Source organism: Electrophorus electricus, chromosome 8 (genome assembly GCF_041902795.1).
Source record: "Electrophorus electricus isolate QZ-2024a chromosome 8, ASM4190279v1, whole genome shotgun sequence".
Lineage (NCBI taxonomy): Eukaryota > Metazoa > Chordata > Actinopteri > Gymnotiformes > Gymnotidae > Electrophorus > Electrophorus electricus.
Genome location: NC_137504.1, coordinates 32,538,253 through 32,557,701, shown reverse-complemented (window position 1 = coordinate 32,557,701; position 19,449 = coordinate 32,538,253). Strand labels below are relative to the sequence as shown.

The 19,449-nt window shown below is 38.8% G+C and overlaps 1 long non-coding RNA gene across 1 annotated transcript; it reads right to left on the bottom strand.

The window, feature by feature from the left end:
* Positions 1-5,678: 5,678 nt before the first annotated feature.
* Positions 5,679-17,849, bottom strand: LOC145659090 (uncharacterized). The gene is made up of 2 exons (XR_014125096.1): positions 17,601-17,849; positions 5,679-6,337 (listed from the first exon to the last, which is right to left on the bottom strand). It is a non-coding gene; the product is annotated as an uncharacterized LOC145659090 (long non-coding RNA).
* Between the last annotated feature and the right edge of the window lie 1,600 nt (positions 17,850-19,449).

Sequence of the window (19,449 nt, the reverse complement as noted above, 5' to 3'; positions counted from 1 at the left end):
CCATTTAGACTCCTGTAATTCTTTCTGATAGTGACTCTGCATTAGCCATGACATGATCTTATGATCTTCAACAGTACACAGTCACACTTATTGCCCCCACATGTATTAGTGTAATTTGGTTACCCACATTTGATGAATTACTCTACAGTGCTATGTGGTTACGGCCATGATGAACCCTGTAGCTGCTGGTTATGGGAAAACAGGTGTCCAGCAGATGGCGCAAAAGTTCCAATCTCCAGCTGCTCCTTTAATAACTAAATAAGGAAAGCCATTATTTTTTAGAGGAGTTTAAGGATGAATTCCTGAGATAAAACCAGGTGTGAAATGGATGGGGTGAGACCTGTGGAGGAGTGTGGCAGGTGATTGAATTGAATTGAAAAAAACTATTCATGTCTCTGTGAGGGCAATTTGTTGCTTAGGTTGTCACATGTAAACTACATTAAAAGGTACACATATAATACAAACAGAATAAATATAGACATACATATGAACTGTTAAAAATGGATTAAGATAGAAGCAAATTACCTAGATTAACCTAATAAATCCAACTGCTGTATCCACTTGTTGGGTTTGTCCTCTCAGGATCCTGATGGCTGCAGGCATAAAAGAAGCTTCACTGATGCACATTTGAGACATCGCTATGCCAACTGTGCGGCAGTAATTCAAAAGTATAGTACAGTGGAACAGATAGGCCACCTGTGATTGAACACCATTTCCTAGCAATGTTTTCTTCATAAAAAGCAGCAAGAGACCTGAGTGGGAGGGCTGTATTTTAGAACATGTGGATAAATGACTTTAGAATGTGTACTACACTCTAAAGACCTATTTTGTTTTTTGGGGGGGTTACAAACTGAAGCCAGGAGGTTAATGAAAGTAATGCTCTCATATAAGAAACTTTAAAATGTCGACAGAATGCATGTATGAACAGAAAAAGATTGTAAGTGCTTACAATACAGTATAAACTTTGGAGAGGGTGAGTATTATAGGTAACATTATTATGGTTCAATGGTTAAAATACTATTATTCTAAACCCTATGCATAAGTCTACCCCTGTCTCAGCCTTCCTTTATAAGCCTATACTTGATGTTGAGCCTTGTGCTAGTCTTGCACAAAATCTCACCTCTGTCTTATCCTAATTCAAACCCTAAAGGGTTAGTCTTAAGAATTTGCTTAAGCTTAGACGTAGTTATCTGTCTAGCAATTTGTCAATGCCAAATCCTGGCAGCACTGGATTTGAGTTGCCTTCTCTAGAGCCTGGGCCTGAGAAGGGACTAGCTCAAATTGCTGGAAATCCTGGCATAGATCTCCCAGCTCTGGAAATCCTGGTATAGATGTCCCAGCTCAGCTTGTCTGACTGAACTATCTATCATACTCTCTATCTTAAGGAAAACATTCCTGAGTTTATTGGTCTGATGTGTGAGTCCTCCATGTTTGTGTTTCAGTCATGCTGCAACACTGATGAATATCTGCAAGGAATATAGTATATTGGCATAGGAGATTTTACAACTTATCCTGTTTGTAATTACAGTTAAGATGCTGATGTTTGTGATGGGAGTTACTTCTAGTTACAGCCACTGTTTTCAAAATATTTTGCAATGCTGATTCAGTTATATTAAGATGACTTCAAAACATGAATCCATTAGTGTCCAAACTTTGTATCCATTAGATAGTGAGCAAATTCCTGAGAACAAATTAGAGTTCACCTAAGATTAAATCTGTTGTGTTGAATATTCAGTTGATAGCACTTTTTCATTCACAAGTGTTACATACTGCTGTATGTATTGTTGGCTTTGTGCATGTCCAACTCTGTCCTCTGTCCAACCCGTACCTTCCAGTGATGGTGCCATTGTCCTGCATCATCGTCCTGCAAAAAAATCAACATCCTACAAAATACAGTGACTATAAAAGAGCTTATAGAGATGCTGTTTTGCTAGCCTACAGCTCACTTGCGTTACCTTTATTCACTTGCCTTGTTACTTTGTGTTCTGATTATTGGTTTGCTCCTTTTCACTTCTGCCCCTGTACACACAGAAAGACACATACCCACACATTTGTGTTCATATATGTTTTGAGGTTGGTTAGGGAGGGAGGTGAAAGGGTCTTGTTGTGCCTTTTTGTTTTCCACTTAGTGAGATCCTCCCTTGTACAGTTGGTGTGGTTTTTCTTGTTTGTTTGTTTCCTTTTTCAGCACTGGCCAACCTGACATCTTCCTTTCTGTGTGTTTGTCTTCTGTGTATACTGTGTCATACAACACGAGAGGGCGTGGACAACACGAGAGGGCGTGGCACCACAGACTAACGAACACACACACACACACACACAGGTGTTTGAGGAGGAGGGAGGGGCCGTATCATGACACAGAGTGAAACAGCTGAAGGCAGAGTAAGGAATAATGAATTTGTATGATTTTTACAAACATAAACACACACACACTTACACACTTGTATTAATCCCCACATTTTCTGTAATGTTTCATTTCTTAATTTCCATCACTATGAAAACACAGGAATTACATTGTAGTCATGTTATGCCCCAGAGTCAGAGTGGCCTATTTCTATGGGCTGTGAGACAACGTCAGCTGATGTGACCAGTGACGCCAGCCAGATGTCCGGAGGTGGACAGAGAGACAGAGAGAGACAGAGAGAGAGTGAGAGATAGAGAGATAGAGGTCTGTGCTGGAGACACCAGCTGCAGGTTCCTACTTCCCAAGCTCTTCTTCTTAGAAACAACTTTTAGTTCCCATCCAGACATGCACCTGGGTGCTAAGAACGCTCACATTACAAAACTACTGAATGAACAAACTGCCTTTGGTTGGCTAACACAGCCAGTAATTATCAGTGCAAATTTTTGAGTGAAGCTAAACATATGTGGTACTAATACTGTTGATGAGAATGGTGATGTCAGTCATGACACTGCTGTAGGCATCTTTCCTAATCAGTTCAATACAGTAATGGAAGATGTGTTCACTTGGGAATGTACACACTTTTTAGTTTGGCCATTTTTTCTACTCATAAATACAATCCCTCTGCAAATTGAAACTGTAGGATGTGTGTGTGTGTGTGTGTGTGTGTGTGTGTGTGTGTGTGTGTGTGTGTGTGTGTGTGTGTGTGTGTGTGTTCAAGGTCCACTGCCAGGATTTCCACCCTGATTGAGACTCCACTCTGTTCCTTGCCGGGTTTCCCATCCATCTGTGTCGGCTATTTAAAGGTCCTTCCCAGAAGAGAGGAAGAGAGAGAGGAAGGAGACTGTGTTATTTTGGAGTTGTTTCACTGCGACTGAAAATTTGTATGACGTTTTGTGTATGACCTTGTTTTTCCCCATTTTTGGACTCACACACACACAATTTTTTCCCCCTACACACACACACACACACCCCTCAGAAACTCCTTGTTTGAAGCACTACCATGTAATGCTTGGTAATACTGCAAAAAGATTTAATCCTGATTTTTTTCTCATGGACAATTCTCAATTGTTTTCATGTTTTGTTTTGTTTTTAATAATGGAAAATTCAAACAAAGATTATTTTTATTAGAGTGGACTTTGGCTGTTTCTTTTAATTATCCATAACAGACAAAAATGATGCAAGTACAACAAAACTGTGCAACTATAAAAGCAATATAAGAAACCTTTCCTAAATTAATTTTTATCTATATCCATTCAAGAATAAATTTGTCAATTATTTTTCTTAATGTGAAATGCCACTACATCAGTCATTTATTTAAGTCATATAAAACAGCACTAAAATTTAGCAGATAATAGTAAATATTCACTCTGTTACAGTGTGCCACTAAGCAATCAGGTTTTTGTAATGGTCTAGTTTAATTGAAGTTTGTATAAACACACTTGACACTTCTGCTGATACTGAAAATTCAGGCACCAAAAATGATTCCAGATATGTATTATCTTGTCTTTGTTGGGTATGAGGGCTTTTGTTTTGTTGTTATTATTCTTATTTAAACATTGTGTGATTTTCAGTGTCAGATTAGTGGTCAATTGAGTTTTGCAGTGTTTCAATGTAAAATGACTGTATATTTAAAATTTAATTTATTTATGTAGACTTTTGTGCAATAGTGTGTATACCATTATTTCCAAGATTTTGATTTTTTTATCCAAAACTACTTTTATGTCCTGAACTCAAAACATGTATTTGAAATCTGAATAGACAAATGAAACCAAACTTACCATGAACAGATCTTACTGCTCAGTTGTTAACCTGCTTCAGAGTTGTGAGCAGCAGAAATATTAATGTTGACTCTGGAGAACTCATGATTTGACACATGATCAGTATGGATTGTGATTTCATGTTTGTGTTTCAGATGTTATATTTAGACCAGTATTCTGTAGTCTGTTAGCTTTGATTAACAGAAGAAGTCATGTTGTTAATGTGAGTTTGTGTGAAGTCTATATATCTAGTTGTCTTAAGATGGAACTATCTAATCTAACTAGTTTTAGGGATTTTTTCATTATATAGATATGTCTGTCCTCATCAGAGAATTGCTGTTTTCTCTAAAGGCTTGTCAACAACATGGTATCTATGGTTTCTATGTCACATGATTTTTAAATTTGGTCTCATGAAAGATAATGATGCAAGCAATCCTATGTATTCCAGTTACCTTCCAAGTGTTTTGAGTGTTTTCTTTTTTATCTGTGTGGGCGTGGACCCCAGCAGATTGATTGACAGCCTCAGTGTTAAACGTAACCGCCCAGTTAGACAGTATGGAGTCAGTATGGATCAGGCTGGAAATCAGATAGCATCAGTGTGGCTTTACTTGTACCTTTACTTGTACAAATTCTTTCGTGAAATTAGAACACGGCACAGTTCATATTTTAAGAACTTATTTTTTATCTGTGCATTTCTTATATATTAATCACTTTTACATTAAAACTGTTGGCTAACGTTTGTTAGCTAGCTATCTTATATTTGGCTGGTTTACCAGGTCTAGCTAACAGGCTTTGATTATACACAACAGGAGCAAAACATGACTATTTGCAATTTCAAAATTACAAAATGACCAGTGTATCGTATCATGAAACATTATTGTTACGTGCCAGATGTGTTTTTGGGTTGGTTGTTTTTTTCCTCTTTTCCTTTGCTATATCTTATTGCAGGTATACCAGTGAGAAGCCTTGTTTGTGGAAATCAAATCTCTTTCTTTTATTCCTTCTGAATTGGTGTTGGTCATACAGTACGTGGACCCTTGAAGCTTTTGTAAGAGTCTTTTTTGGGTACTGATGTCAATGTGTTTCGTGAAAGGTTACATAAAGCGTGGGATTGTTGCTCAGTCAGCACAGAGCATGAAGGAAATGAAGGAAACTTTCGATAAAATGGCAGTGTCTTGTAGTTTTAACCAAGGAGTCTGTGTGTTGGCTGTAATGGAAAAATTACATTGCATTTGTGTTACAAGAATGTGGAGCAGTTCTTCTTTCTCCAAAATCTGTGCATATTGCTAGAACATCACAACTATACCTAGTATAATCTGCTAATTTGGTTTCTGAGAAGAATGCTCCAATGCGGGGCAGATAAACCAGCAGGGAGCAAAATGACCCCTTTTTAGGTTGAAAGGGTTGAGAGGGCAGAGAGTAGTATAAATAAGCACAAAGGAAAAGAGGATCCTGCCTCTCCCTTACTCAGATGCCCTCATGCTGAGACAAATAAGATTTGCTTTTGCTTTATCCAGTGGTGTCTGACTCATCTTTATTTTAGGATTTTAGATTTTCATCACATTGCCTTTACTGCCTGTGTCTGGTTTGTCTGTTGCAACTTATTCATCTGAACCGTATGTTGTAGAGACAAAGCTGAGTGATACAGATTATTGTTACAACTCTTGCTAGGCTCCAGAGCATGGGGGAAAAGGATATAATGAAGTACAAGTGGTATTTATTCGTAGAGGGTTGTACCTCGGGAGATGACAATGCCAAAATAACAAACAAACAGTTCTGAAACAAAAACAAATAATATAGCTTGCCTAATGAGAAAAAAAATAAACAGAAAGGATCAATAAAAATGTGCCCTAACTCCCTAAACCAAAACAGAGGAAAAAGAAAGTACCCAAAATAAATGGCGTCATCTCCCCATAGACATAACTGAACTGTACAGACATAACCGAACTAAACACAAAATCCTTGCATACTCACGACCCAAAAACAAAACTGTTCAGTAACAAAGGTACAAAATAGACACAATGCCAAGTATGCGAAGGTAGCGCTCCAGGCTCTTCTCCTCAAATGGCTGTATATGAGGTGGGGTAAGGTAGGATCACCAATCAGGCCAGACGTTGCAATCACCGTCAATCATCAGCACCTGGTGCGGCGATGGAAATTAGGACGACAAGACAACCTGCAACAAAATACATAGAAACAGACAAACAAAATGACCCACCAAAGGTCGTAACATTATGTTATTAAGACTCCTGAACATCTGAAAAGTTCTTGTGTCTGTCACATCAACATGTTGAAATCATATAATTATAGAAATGTTCCAATAACTGATAGTGTGCCCAATTCAGTTTCTATGGGAGTTCTTGCAGCTTTGCTTGTGCCTGATACATGTAATACAGATGAGAACATGGACTGACTGACCTTTTGTAATAAATCCATTCCCACTGCCAGGATTCCTAATTCCGGGCTGTGTTACAGATATCTTCTCAAATTAGTCATTTGTCGGAAGAACAGCAGAAAGATATCATTGGTTTAATTGTTGAGTTTTGCACGATATTTGGTGATGTTCCATCTCAAACTCATGTGTTGCAACATGATGTTAAAGATACTGTTGGAAATCAGCACTCTTATCGTGTTAATGCTACCAAAAGGGCTCTCATAAAGCAAGAAGTGAAGTACCTAGTGGATCATAGCTTTGCTAAGCCCAACAATAGTCTGTGAGGTTCGCCTTGTTTGTTGGTTCCTAAGCCAGACAGAACATTTAGTCTCTGCACAGACTATTGGAAAGTAAATGCAGTCACCGTTTCTGGTTCATACCCTTTACCACATATGGATCATTGTGTTGATAATGTTGGTGCTGCTTGTTTTGTAAGTACGGTCGATATGCTGAAAGGGGTCAAAGATCCCTTTGACCCCTGAGGCTTCAGAGATTTCTGCTTTTGTCACTCCTGATGATTTTATGTAGTACACTTTATGGCTTTTGGACTAATAGTTTAACATAGGATATTTTTACTTCTTATCCTTTGTATATGTACGATGTACAATCCCTCAATTTATACCACTGAATTCTAAACATGCTTACAAAAGAAACAGTTTTTAGAAACCCTATTTTATATAGTTTACTTTTCTTTACCAGTAGCATATAAATTGTTTACAACTAGATTTTAAGCATTAAAAGCTGGTCAACTAATAATGGCTATCAATATTCTCTAAAGTTATTAAAAAAGAAAGAAAGGTGTTGCAACCTCATTTGAATGATGATGAAGTTATAAACAGATGAGTCACGAGGTTTTAATGACTTGCGGTTGCTGAATTCACTGTACGGGCTGGCCAGAATAACAGCAAAAATAAATAAATAAATAGATAGAGAGATAAATAAATAAATTACTGAGATTTTACACTTATGGGTTGTTCACTTATATCACCGCAAGGGGGAGACAGAGGCCCACATAAACCTAAAGTGAAAACATTACTTAGCTTTACATCAGTTATTGTTGAAGTATTATATAACCACTAATGCACATTAGACCAACTTAACAAAATGTTAACCAAAAGGACAGACAGACAGACAGACAGACAGACACACACACACACACACACACACACACACACACACACACACACACACACACACACACTCTCTCTCTCTCTCTCTCTCTCGCTCTCTCTCTCTCGCTCTCTCTCTCTCTGCGCTTATTTGTTGAGTATTTATTGCTGTTGACTTTACTTTCTCTTTTGCATTTCATAGCCAGCTCACCACTGCGCTCTTGTTTTGTATTGTTTTTATGCACTGGCTTCTCGCTCCCTCCCTATCACTGTCGCAAAAATATAGCAATATTTGTAAAAAGATGAGCCTGTTCATTTTTAATTTGGGTTTTATGCAAGAACCACTACTAAGAACATATTTATTGAGCAATTTAGAAGAACTCACTGCATTCACCATTTTTCGTGCATTTAACTTTTTCTCTCGGCATGAACAACATTTACAAGTGGTCTAGACATGTTGTGGCTAACAAGTCATGTTGTCATAGGGTTAGCATTAAGTTTCAACAATGACGTTCGAGTACATCCTGACCCTAACAATAGAGTAGACATTAATTACAGCATCAAACGTTAGTGCTGTTTCAAAATAACATGATAACATGTCTGTACTGGATAACATTGTTCATTTACACCTGTCTAAAATTACTTCAGTTTAATATTGTTTATTCAGAATCTTTTTGTTTTTCTTCAAATGAGTCAAAGTTAACAGCCTCATAGCTATCTAGCTAGCTTCATTCTCTACTACATGACAGCATATTTCGATATAATGGGCCTTGTCCACGTCCAGGTTTTAGTGAGTTTGTGCACCTCTTCCACTCGACCACCAATCACCGCACCGCCACAGTAATAATCTTCCATCCCCTGAGGAATGTAGGCCTGTGACTCAGGCCTCCTCTCATATGGGAACTCATCACTCATAACTGTAATAACCAGGGTGTATCACAGCAATAATATCACCCAGAGTCTCTGCCCCCAGTGACCAGAGAAATTCTATCTACATCGAGGCTGAAGATGTAGTCGACCTCAGTGGTCAGTTGGGTCTAATCGTAAAGAAAAATGTTGGGATAAATATTAACGTGAGTGTTACATTTATAGAATTTACAGACCAAGTGAGTGTTGTATTTATAGAACTGATAGAACACAATTGCCGAAGTGTCATTTGAAATGAAAGTTTATCGTCTGACCCGTTCACATACATGAGAATGGGCGGGATTAAAAGTTGTAGCGTTACTGCACACAGCCACTAGAGGGCATTAGAAACACAGTGGCTTCAATTTCCCCCACTGTCGTCCAGTCCACGAGTGTATACAGTCTATGATACAGTATGTTATCAGCACACTGAGCAGCCTCCTCTGTGTCAGGCAGTACGTAACGTATTTGCAGGTACCGTGAACGTTCAGATAGCTCCCTCTCTTTCAGCGAGTCAAATGCTAGCATGTCTAAACCGGTCATCTTTGAAACGCGCAATTACTGGTAGGAACAATTCTGTCCTCCCAAAATATTTGTAGGAACATGTCCATACCATATACAAACCTACGCTCAACTACATGTTTCATTTAAAAAACAATATATATATATTTTTTTCCTCACGTAAGTGTGTAATGGCCTCAGACTTTTCTGTCGAAGAGCTGGAACCCATTTCAAAACTTAAAAATGCGTTGTAAGTACATAGAAAGGTAAATGTGTAAAAGAGAATAGAAGAAAAATTAATGGAATAGAATAGAGTCTTCATTGTCATTATACTCAGGTAATAAGAAATCTAGCATGACTAAGTTATATTAAGGTATGTTTCATTTAAAAAAAGAATTCTAAAAAATGTTTTACCTCTCGTGAGTGTGTAATGGCCTCAGACTTTTCCCACTCCAAAACGACCAGTGCAATTTAAAACTGCGCTGTAAGTATCGGTAGATCGGTATATAAGTAAAGTAGAATAGATGAAAATGAAATGTCATAGAATGGAATAGAATCTTTATTGGCATTATACTCAGGTACAAATAAATTCTCCTGATATGAAGTTAGTTAAGGCAGACCGTATATGAGGTGATGAGTGATGTTTATTCATGGCAAATAAATTCTCATTAACCTACAGTCCATAGTCATATAATCATTACACAAAGATATTTAGCCAGAAAAAATAGGACAAAATAAAATGCATAGATATAAAGCGAAACACGGAGATAATTACAATGACCGACAACAGAAGAAAGGAAGACAAGAAGTGTAAACGGTGAATGGTGGGGGCATAAATAACACGAGAAAAGGGCGAAGACAGAAGCGAAACTAAAATAAGAGCAATGCCGCATGGGAACCACGACTAAAGATTGATCGATATGGACCTGGATTTTAAAGTCATATATGGAATAAATTATGTAAAGTGTAAGGAATGTCGAAAGACACTTACAACCAAAAGTCACAACATGATACATTTGTTTCAAGACATAAACTACGACACAAACAAAAATACAAGCTGCCCCTCAACTCCCAAAACCTCCACTGTAAGCGATTAGCTGCTTCGTTGTTAGTGCTGGTGTATTTGATTTGAAGAAATTACTGATGTAGTTATAGAAAAATGATCGACAAATTTATTCTTGAATGGATATAATTAAAAATTAATTTAGAAAAAGTTTCTTACATTGCTTTTATAGTTGTACAAGTTTTTCTTGCATAATGTTTGTCTGTTATGGATAATTAAAATTAACTCTTTCAAGATTGCCTATTATAGATTGAGCTGGTTGTTATTTTTGCACATACAAAGTACACTCTAATAAAAAGGATCTTTGTTTGAATTTTCCATTATGTAAGGACCAAAATACATGAAACCGTAATCGAGAATTGTCCGTTAGTTTGAAAAAAAAATCAAGATACTTTTTTTTTGCAATATTGCACGGCGTTACATAGTAGTGCTTCAAATAAGGTGTTACTGTGGTGTGTGTGTGTGTGTGTGTGTGTGTGTGTGTGTGTGTGTGTGTGTGTCTGTGTGTGTGTGCGCGTGCGTGCGTGCGTGTATCTTTGTGTGTGTGGCTGCACAGTGGCGCTTTTGGCCAGGATGCTTTCGATGGTGCTACTGTAGAACTTCACTAGCAGTAAATTAAAACATTCCTATTGTAATTGCTATTGTAAGCGAGTCACTACCAGACTGCTGATTTCTTGGTGTACTGAGTGGTTTATGAGTAAACCTCAGAAAAATGAGAAAAATAATCTTCATGTATCATGATATTGTGTGTTTGCCGTATCACCATTGCCTACTTCTGCTCAGCCTCCTTTGCTGGTCTTTTTGCATTTTTGAGAAAATTAATATTGTACTGGCTCAGGGAAGCACATGAGCATAGGCCTGTCACAAAAGCTCCTTTCATATGTTTCTGTCTTATGCATATACCCTGTCACATTCAAGCACAGCCACACCCACATGCTGTGGTCTCACACTGTATTTAAAATGCATTAGCAGCATCGGCCCTTGACTGAAATGTTGATGAAGCAGTTCTCCTTGCCTGGGGCAGATGTGCTCTCTGATACCACTGCCCTGATTCCTACTGTATACTGTCACACCAAGTTCTTCTACTAAATACAAGAATGTGAACTCAATTCATATAGCAAGTCTATCTATCTATCTATCTATCTATCTATCTATCTATCTATCTATCTATCTATCTATCTATCTATCTATCTATCTATCTATCTATCTATCTATCTATCTATCTATCTATCTATCTATCTAATTTGCAGCGGGATTATAATTACGAGAAAAAAAATGTGTGTACATTCCCATGAGAACAGATTTTCCATTACTGCACTGAACTGATTAGAAAAGATGCCTACAGCAGTGTCACTATTACTGGCATCATCATACTCATGAATTAGTACCACATATTCACTAAAAGATGAGTAATGATGATCACTGACTGTGTCACTGACTGTCAGTGTGTAGTCAACCAAAGGCAGTTTGTTCATTCAGTAGCTTTTGTAACGTGAGTGTTCTTAGCACCAAGCAGAAGAGCTTGGGAAGTAGGAACCTGAAGTTGGTATCTCCACCACAGACCTCTATCTCACTCACTCTTTCTCTCTCTGTGTCTCTCTCTCTGTCTCTCTCTGTCTCTCTGTGCACCTCCAGACATCTGGCTGGCGTCACTGGTCACACCAACTAACATTGTCTCAAAGCCCATAGAAATAGGCCACTCTGACTCTGGGGCATAACATGACTACAATGTAATTCCTGTGTTTTCATAATGATGGAAATTAAGAAATGAAACATTACAGGAAATGTGGGGATTAAGTGTGTGTGTGTGTTTCATTATTACTTACTCTGCGTTCAGCTATTTCACTCAGGGCTTCGATGTTGGCAGGGAGGGTGTGATATGTGAGTGTGGGAATGGAGTGTTTTAATATTCTATAATAGCACAAATTCATTCTTCTTCACTCTGCCTTCACCTATTTCACTCAGGGCTGTGAAGTTGGCTGTCATGTCTTCCACAAGAACACAATACTCTAAGGACTACAATATCCATAAAGTTCCCAGTCACCTGATTTTTAGTAGCACCTGTATCTCATTAACCCTGATATATTTCCCTATATAAGCCCATACCGTTGATTGGGCTTGTTTGCCTTTTGATTGTGAGCTGTTGCTTGGATATTTTTACTTTGGCTTGTTTTCCTGGATTCTGCTCTCTTGTCTGCCCCATACTGGTTTTTGGATAGTACTATTGTATCTTGTTTTATGAACTCTGGCCATTTTACTATGTCTTTGGATACCCCTGTGCAATTAAAGCAAGCCTGTTTTACTGCATTCAACAGTGTCATTGTTCCACAATCTTTGACACAGGCAGGGAGGGAGGGAGATGTGAGTGTTTTAATTCTGCATAGTAGCACAAGTCAAGAAACAAAGCAGCACTAGCAGTAAGACTTGGGACATCTAAGTAGTAGCAGGACCACAGTGTTGAGTAACACACAGTACTGGACGTGTGTACCTGTGGGCTTAAATACAGGGAGAAACAAAGGATTCAAAACCAGGCACAGGTGGCCATGATTAGTAAACAGGTGATTTGGAGCAGGGAAAGTGTGTGTGTGTGTGTGTGTGAGAGAGAGAGAGAGAGAGAGAGAGAGAGAGGGCGAGGGCGAGGGCGAGGGCGAGGGCTTATCCCTCAGGCGGGGTGCTTGGCACACTGCCAAGACTGTTACTGCTGTCACTGCAATGTATTATGCAGTAGTGTTCGTGCTTGTGTGAGAGAGATGTGGAGTTGCAAGACACAACTAGTCACGCACCTGAGAGAGTAGAGTTAATCGTTAATGACACAACCAGTCACGCACCCGAGAGAGTAGAGTTAATCGTTAATGACACAACCAGTCACGCACCCTAGAGAGTAGAATTCATCTTTAATGACACAACCAGTCACTCACCCTAGAGAGTAGAATTCATCTTTAATGACACAACCAGTCACTCACCCTAGAGAGTAGAATTAATCGTTAATGACACAACCAGTCACTCACCCTAGAGAGTAGAATTCATCTTTAATGACACAACCAGTCACGCACCTGAGAGAGTAGAATTCATCTTTAATGACAGAACCAGTCACTCACCCTAGAGAGTAGAGTTAATCGTTAATGACACAACCAGTCACGCACCCTAGAGAGTAGAATTCATCTTTAATGTTCCACAGCAGCTCTCACAAAATGGGGCAGATCTTGACATTGGAATCTCATAGCCTTCTCCTATGTCAACAATGTAATGACAGCTGACATGCATGCATGTTTCACTGCATTTTTGTCTGTTCACCCAAACGTTACAGAAGACTTTGACAATCATGGAGTCGGTGGGTACAGGTATTTGTCGGGACACCTTAGCTGCTCAGGGCAGCTGTTAGGTCAGCATCATCAGCGACTGGAAACCTTGAGTAACATGGAAGGAGAGCTTACAAGGCAAATACAACCACATACTGCTTTGGTACCCGTGGTAACGGAATTAACGCATCATTTGGCTACCCTATCTACCAGTGAGATAAGAACTCCCAGTGCTGTCTCGCTTCCTCCAGCCGCAGCAAGCAACTCTCCTTTTCGTCTGGCTCTACCCAAAAGATACAATGGGGATCCTGCGGGCTGTAAAGATTTTTGCTACAGTGTTTGTTGTATTTTGCCCATCAGCCCCCTATGCACAGATAGAGCCCATATTGTTCTCGTCGTTTTTTTACTAAGTGGCAGGGCTTCAGACTGGGCTAACAATGCATGGACTGAGGATGCAGACCTTAATAGAGATTAAGACCTTTTTACCAGGCAGTTTTGGGCCATTTGCATTTCTGAATGATGGAGGACAACCTCCGTCTCAGCGCAGAAGAAAAGGAATACCGATACCATTTTGGGTTATGCATATATTGCGGAAAATCTGGGCATATTTTCTGTACTTGTACTGCCCGCACCCATAAAAAGTAAAAGGGAGAAGTCCCCTACATGTAATGTGGAGACATCACAATATAGAACAGTGAGTAGTCTGCCTTTCCTTACTACTCAAAAACTGTTAAAATAAAGATAAAGACTGAGCTACTCTATAAGAACTGCATTACCATTGTTCTAGAACTAAATGAGTCTGGAGGTGCTCATAGTTTTATCACAGAACAACTGGTAAGGAATTTGAAGATCAACACCGTCTCTCTGTCACCTGTATTAAGAGTAAGCTTCCTGGATGGCAAACCCATAGGATCTGGTCTCATCACTCACCAAACTGTTCCTGTTACCTTGCGTGCCAGTGCACTGCACACAGGGTCTATTTGTTTTTTTGTAGTTTCCAAGGCAATCCATTCCATGGTATTAGGCCAAGCATGGCTTCAGTCTCATTATCCCAGCATTTCCTGGAAGGATCCTGCAATTATCTCCTGGTCTACCTTTTGCAGAAAGTATGTATCAACATACCATGTCTAGTTGACGCTCAAGTGATGTGGAATGGTCTCGCTAATGTCCTGTCTGTATTCCAGAACGTATTGAGAGACATGCTCAGTAGGTTTGTGGTTGCCTATATAGGTGACATACTAGTCTACTCCTCATCTCTTCCAGAACATGTAGCTCATGTCTGGAGGGATCTCCATCGACTACTAGAGAATCATCTATATGTCAAGGGAGAGAAATGTGCCTTCCGTCTCTAGAAGATGCCCTTCCTGGGGTATATTATAAGTGACATGGGAGTCACCATGGAGGATAAAATGGTAGACCCTGTGGTGAATTGGCCGGTGCCCCATACACCAAAAGAACTACAAAGGTTCTTGGGATTTGCACATTTTTTCAGGTGTTTCATCCAAATGGAGGACCCATGAAACAACACTGGACTCCCAAAGCAGAACAGGCCTTTCTGTCTCTAAAGAATGTATTTACTGAAGTTTCTGTGCTCAACATCCAGATCCAGAGGAACCATTTGTCATAGAAGTAGATGCTTCAGAGGTGGGAGTAGGAGCCATCCTCTCTCAAAAAAGTGGTAAGCCATTAAAGCTTCATCCAATTGTTTACTTTTCATGGAAATTGTCGCCAGCAGAGAGGAATTACGATGAGGGGAACAGGGAGCTACTGACAAGTTAAGCTGATGCTGGAGGAGAGGAGGCATTGATTGGAGGGGCTAAACATCTGTTCACTGTGTTGACGGATCACAAGAACTTAGACTATACAAAGAGTGCTAAAAGATTTGTCTTGTCAAGCCAGATGGTCATTATTCTTCACAAGATTCAATTTCCTGATTACCTTCAGACCAGGCTCAAAGAATGCTAACGCAGATGCCCTACCCCAGATCTATGATGTGAGTAATGAGAAAAAAGACATAGATCCCTTACCCATTTTATCTCAAAAGGAGCTTTATAGGAGCCATACAATGGGACTTTGATGAGGAACTGAGAGGCAAACTGTGGACAGCTAGCATATTGGTGGGAGACATACATGACTTCATAGCATCATGTGCAGAATCTAAGGCTCCCTGCACTCTACCTTCTTGTAAGCTCATGCCCTTTCCAGTACCAAAGAAACCTTGGTCTCATGCAGTGGTAGATTTTGTTACCTACTTCCCCATGTCTGATGGAAAAAATACTGTTCTAACCATTGTAGACCGTTTTTCCATGGTGGTGAGATTTGTACTGTTACCCTCTCTCCCCTTCACCTTCAAGACAGCAGAGATAATGCTCCAGCATGTGTTTAGGAATTATAGAATACCTAAGGATATCGTGTCAGACCAAGGTACCCAATTCACATCCCAGGTATGGAGAGCATTCATGGAGAAGCTGGGGGTAAACATTAGCTTGACTTCTGGTTACAACCCACAAAGCAATAGTCAGGTGGAACAAGTAAACCAAGAACTGGGAAGGTTTTTAAGATTATACTGCAGAGATCAGCAAGAGGATAATATGGGTGGAGATGGCACAAAACTCCATTATCAATTCTGATACTGGATTAACATTATTTCAGTGCATTCTAGGCTACCAACCATGCCATGGAATTCTGAGTCCTCAGCATCACCAGCAGTGGATAAATGGATGAAATGGAGTGAACAGGTATGGGAGAGCACGCACCAACAAATCCAGCAAGCCATATCTTGTTTCCAGCATCAGGCAGACCAAATAAGATCACCTGCGCCAGTCTATTTACCAGGAAAGAGTGTGGTTTTCCACTAGGGATATGTATCTTAATCTTAAAGGTAGCTGTAAGTTATAACCTTAGAGAGAGATCGTATATACTAACAGTCAAAATGATTTATTGCTTGACTTGATTGATTGATTTGACAGCTGTCAATCACCCCTCCCCCCACATATTTATATTTATTTATATTTATAAACATATTTATTGTAATAATGTTATATATATATATATATATATATATATATATATATATATATATATATGATGTGACAATATTATATGAAAATAAAATAAAACACAATGAGGGATCCTCATTGACTTAAAAGAATCTTTAATTGAGAAATAATAAGGTGATTAATGTAAATAAAAGTTATCAGTCTTAAATGAATACGTAGCCCCCAGTCTTTAATGTCCGCTCTGCTCCGCTGCTGGTCATGTACTGATAATCAAACATGTGTATGGGTCTCAGTTGTCTCTCTCTCTCTCTCTCTCTCTCACTCACCCACTCACTCACCCATCCCACTCCCCTCCCATTGGCTAATTCTCTAAGAAGTCACACCTCTTCCCAAGTCATTCCCCCTACCCATGCAGGAATACACTTTCTAAGGGTGACAGTCCCCCTAAAACCAAACTCCTCCCAGGGTCAGAAATAGTCCAGAAAGTTCAGTTTATGCCGCCTTTTTTCTTTCTACCCAACCACCCAGTCTGACCAATCCTGTGCAGTGTGCAACTTCTCCCTCAACACCAGACCCTCGTACTCGCTCATTTAAGTTTAGTTGTACCCCCGATGTTTGAACAGGAATCATCAAATTAATTATTTAATAGTGAAATAATGTGATTAAAGTAAATAGATTCACCATTTATTTTTTAAAGTAAATAGATTCACTGACTTCGAAGTTAAAGTTTTTATATTTAGATAGCCATGAGAATAAGAATAGCTGTCGATCAAACGAGTTTTAGTCGATCAAAATGCTTCACGTACTCTTTGGCACAGCAGTCATATTACATATTGACCAATAATCATCAGAATAAAGACACTGACAATATCCTTTCCTAGATATCTCGCAAAAGAATCGTTACGATAGCTTGTACATAATACGTATTGATTGTTTGTTAAAATGTATGTTTTATCTAGACCTGAAATTAATTACAACACTAAGCCCCACCGAGATAAATCATACAATGCACTATAAAGTCTTTCAACCATTAGCTAAATAAATAGCTAAATACACGTCAGCCTTTTTAGTAACTTATACTAATATAAGGTATAGCATGAATTACTTAAGCATTACTGAATTGCTTACCTGTTGATAAAAAAAAAAACATATAATGGTTGATCCATTTCCATGTTTGTTCGGAGGTCTTGGCAGAATTTTCAAATGTATAGCTTACAGTTAGGGCTGTGAACTAAAGGAGTGAAGTACTGAAAACACGGCTTTAAGAAAAAGTCGATGGGGAAAGAAATGGTTTTCGGATAAAAGTTGTAAATTACGTCCCGCCCTCCTGCAACACTACTCTCAGTTGTAGAATGCATTGAAAGTGGTAAGGGTACAACGTATGATGACGGACAAAAACCTTGTGTGATAAAACTTATAGAGTAACCACATTCGTTAGAGAACAGATAAAAAATAAATAAATGAAAACTTTGTGATGTTTTCTGAAAAGTTTGCTTATTGCCCTGTTTGAGTACATCTGGCAAATAAGATGTGAAGAGGTGTCTGTGTGTGTGTGTGTGTGTGTGTGTGTGTGTGTGTGTGTGTCAGTCAATGACCTCTGACTGCAGAGTGTGTGTCAGAGAGGACACTGAACAGACAGAGAAAGTGGAGAAAAACTGGTGTAGTATGAGACTGAAAAGTTTAATTTTCTTTATTTCACATTATTTCACTATTAAATAATTAATTTGATGATTTCTACTTAAACATCGGGGGTACAACTAAACTTAAATGAGCGAGTACGAGGGTCTGGTGTTGAGGGAGGACCACGTGTCACTTTTGAAGCCCTTTGTGGTAGGACCGTTAATGGCTCCTGGATCTGAGAATGCTCCCCCACCGCTGGAGATTGATGGTTCCCCTGCTTACACCCAAAGACAGATACTGGAATCCAGGAGATGTGGCAATGAGATACAATATCTCATAAACTAGGAGGGTCTATAGGTAAAGAGTTCATTTTGATACTTTATTAAGTGTCGGTATTTTACACTTGTTTTAGTGTACATGCCTGATACCACCAGTGTGGAGGTAGAGATTTCTCACTGCACTGATTCTACTTGTTCACAGTTAGTTATACTCTATGAAATACAAAAACAAGGACGATGTCGCTATGCCCAGTGCTGAAAAAGGAAACAAACACAAGAAAAACCACACTAACTACACAAGGGAGGATCTCACTAAACTGGAAAAGAAAAAGGCAAAAGAAGACCTTTTCAGCTCCCTTACTAACCTCAAACCATACATGAACAAAACCCAACAGAAACAGCCACCAACCCTACACATGGGGTGATATGTATAACATAAAAAAACAAACTATGTATGGAACTAAAAAAGCTATTTGCATGGATCTATGTATATATGTACTCTGGCAGAAGTACAAAAGGGCAAAGCAAAGCTCATTCAAAATACTGAATGGGATAGGATAATCAGAAAGTAACAATCACCAAAGTAACAGTTACAAATACAAATTGTTACAAAGTAACAATCAGTGAAAATGCAAGTGAATAATGGTAACACAAGTGAGCTTTAGTGTTTCATAGAACTGCACGGGTTGGACAGAGGACAGAGTTCCAGGTCTGATGCTGTAATCATGAACAAGCAGAACATACATAAAGTCCACAACACATACAGCAGAATGTAACATGTGTGAATGAAAAAGTGCTACCAAATGAATATTCAACACAACAGATTTAATCTTAGGTTAACTCTACTTTGTTCTCAGAAATTTGCTTACTATCTTATTGTGATTTTGGATCATTTTGAAGTCATCTTAATATAACTGAATTGGAAATGCAAAATGTTGTTAATTTCCATCACAAAAATCAACAAATTAACTGTAATTACACACAGGATAAGATGTAAAATATCCTATGCCAAACCATTACTCCTTGTAGATATTCGTCACTGTTGCAGCATGACTGAAACACAAACATAGAGGACTCAC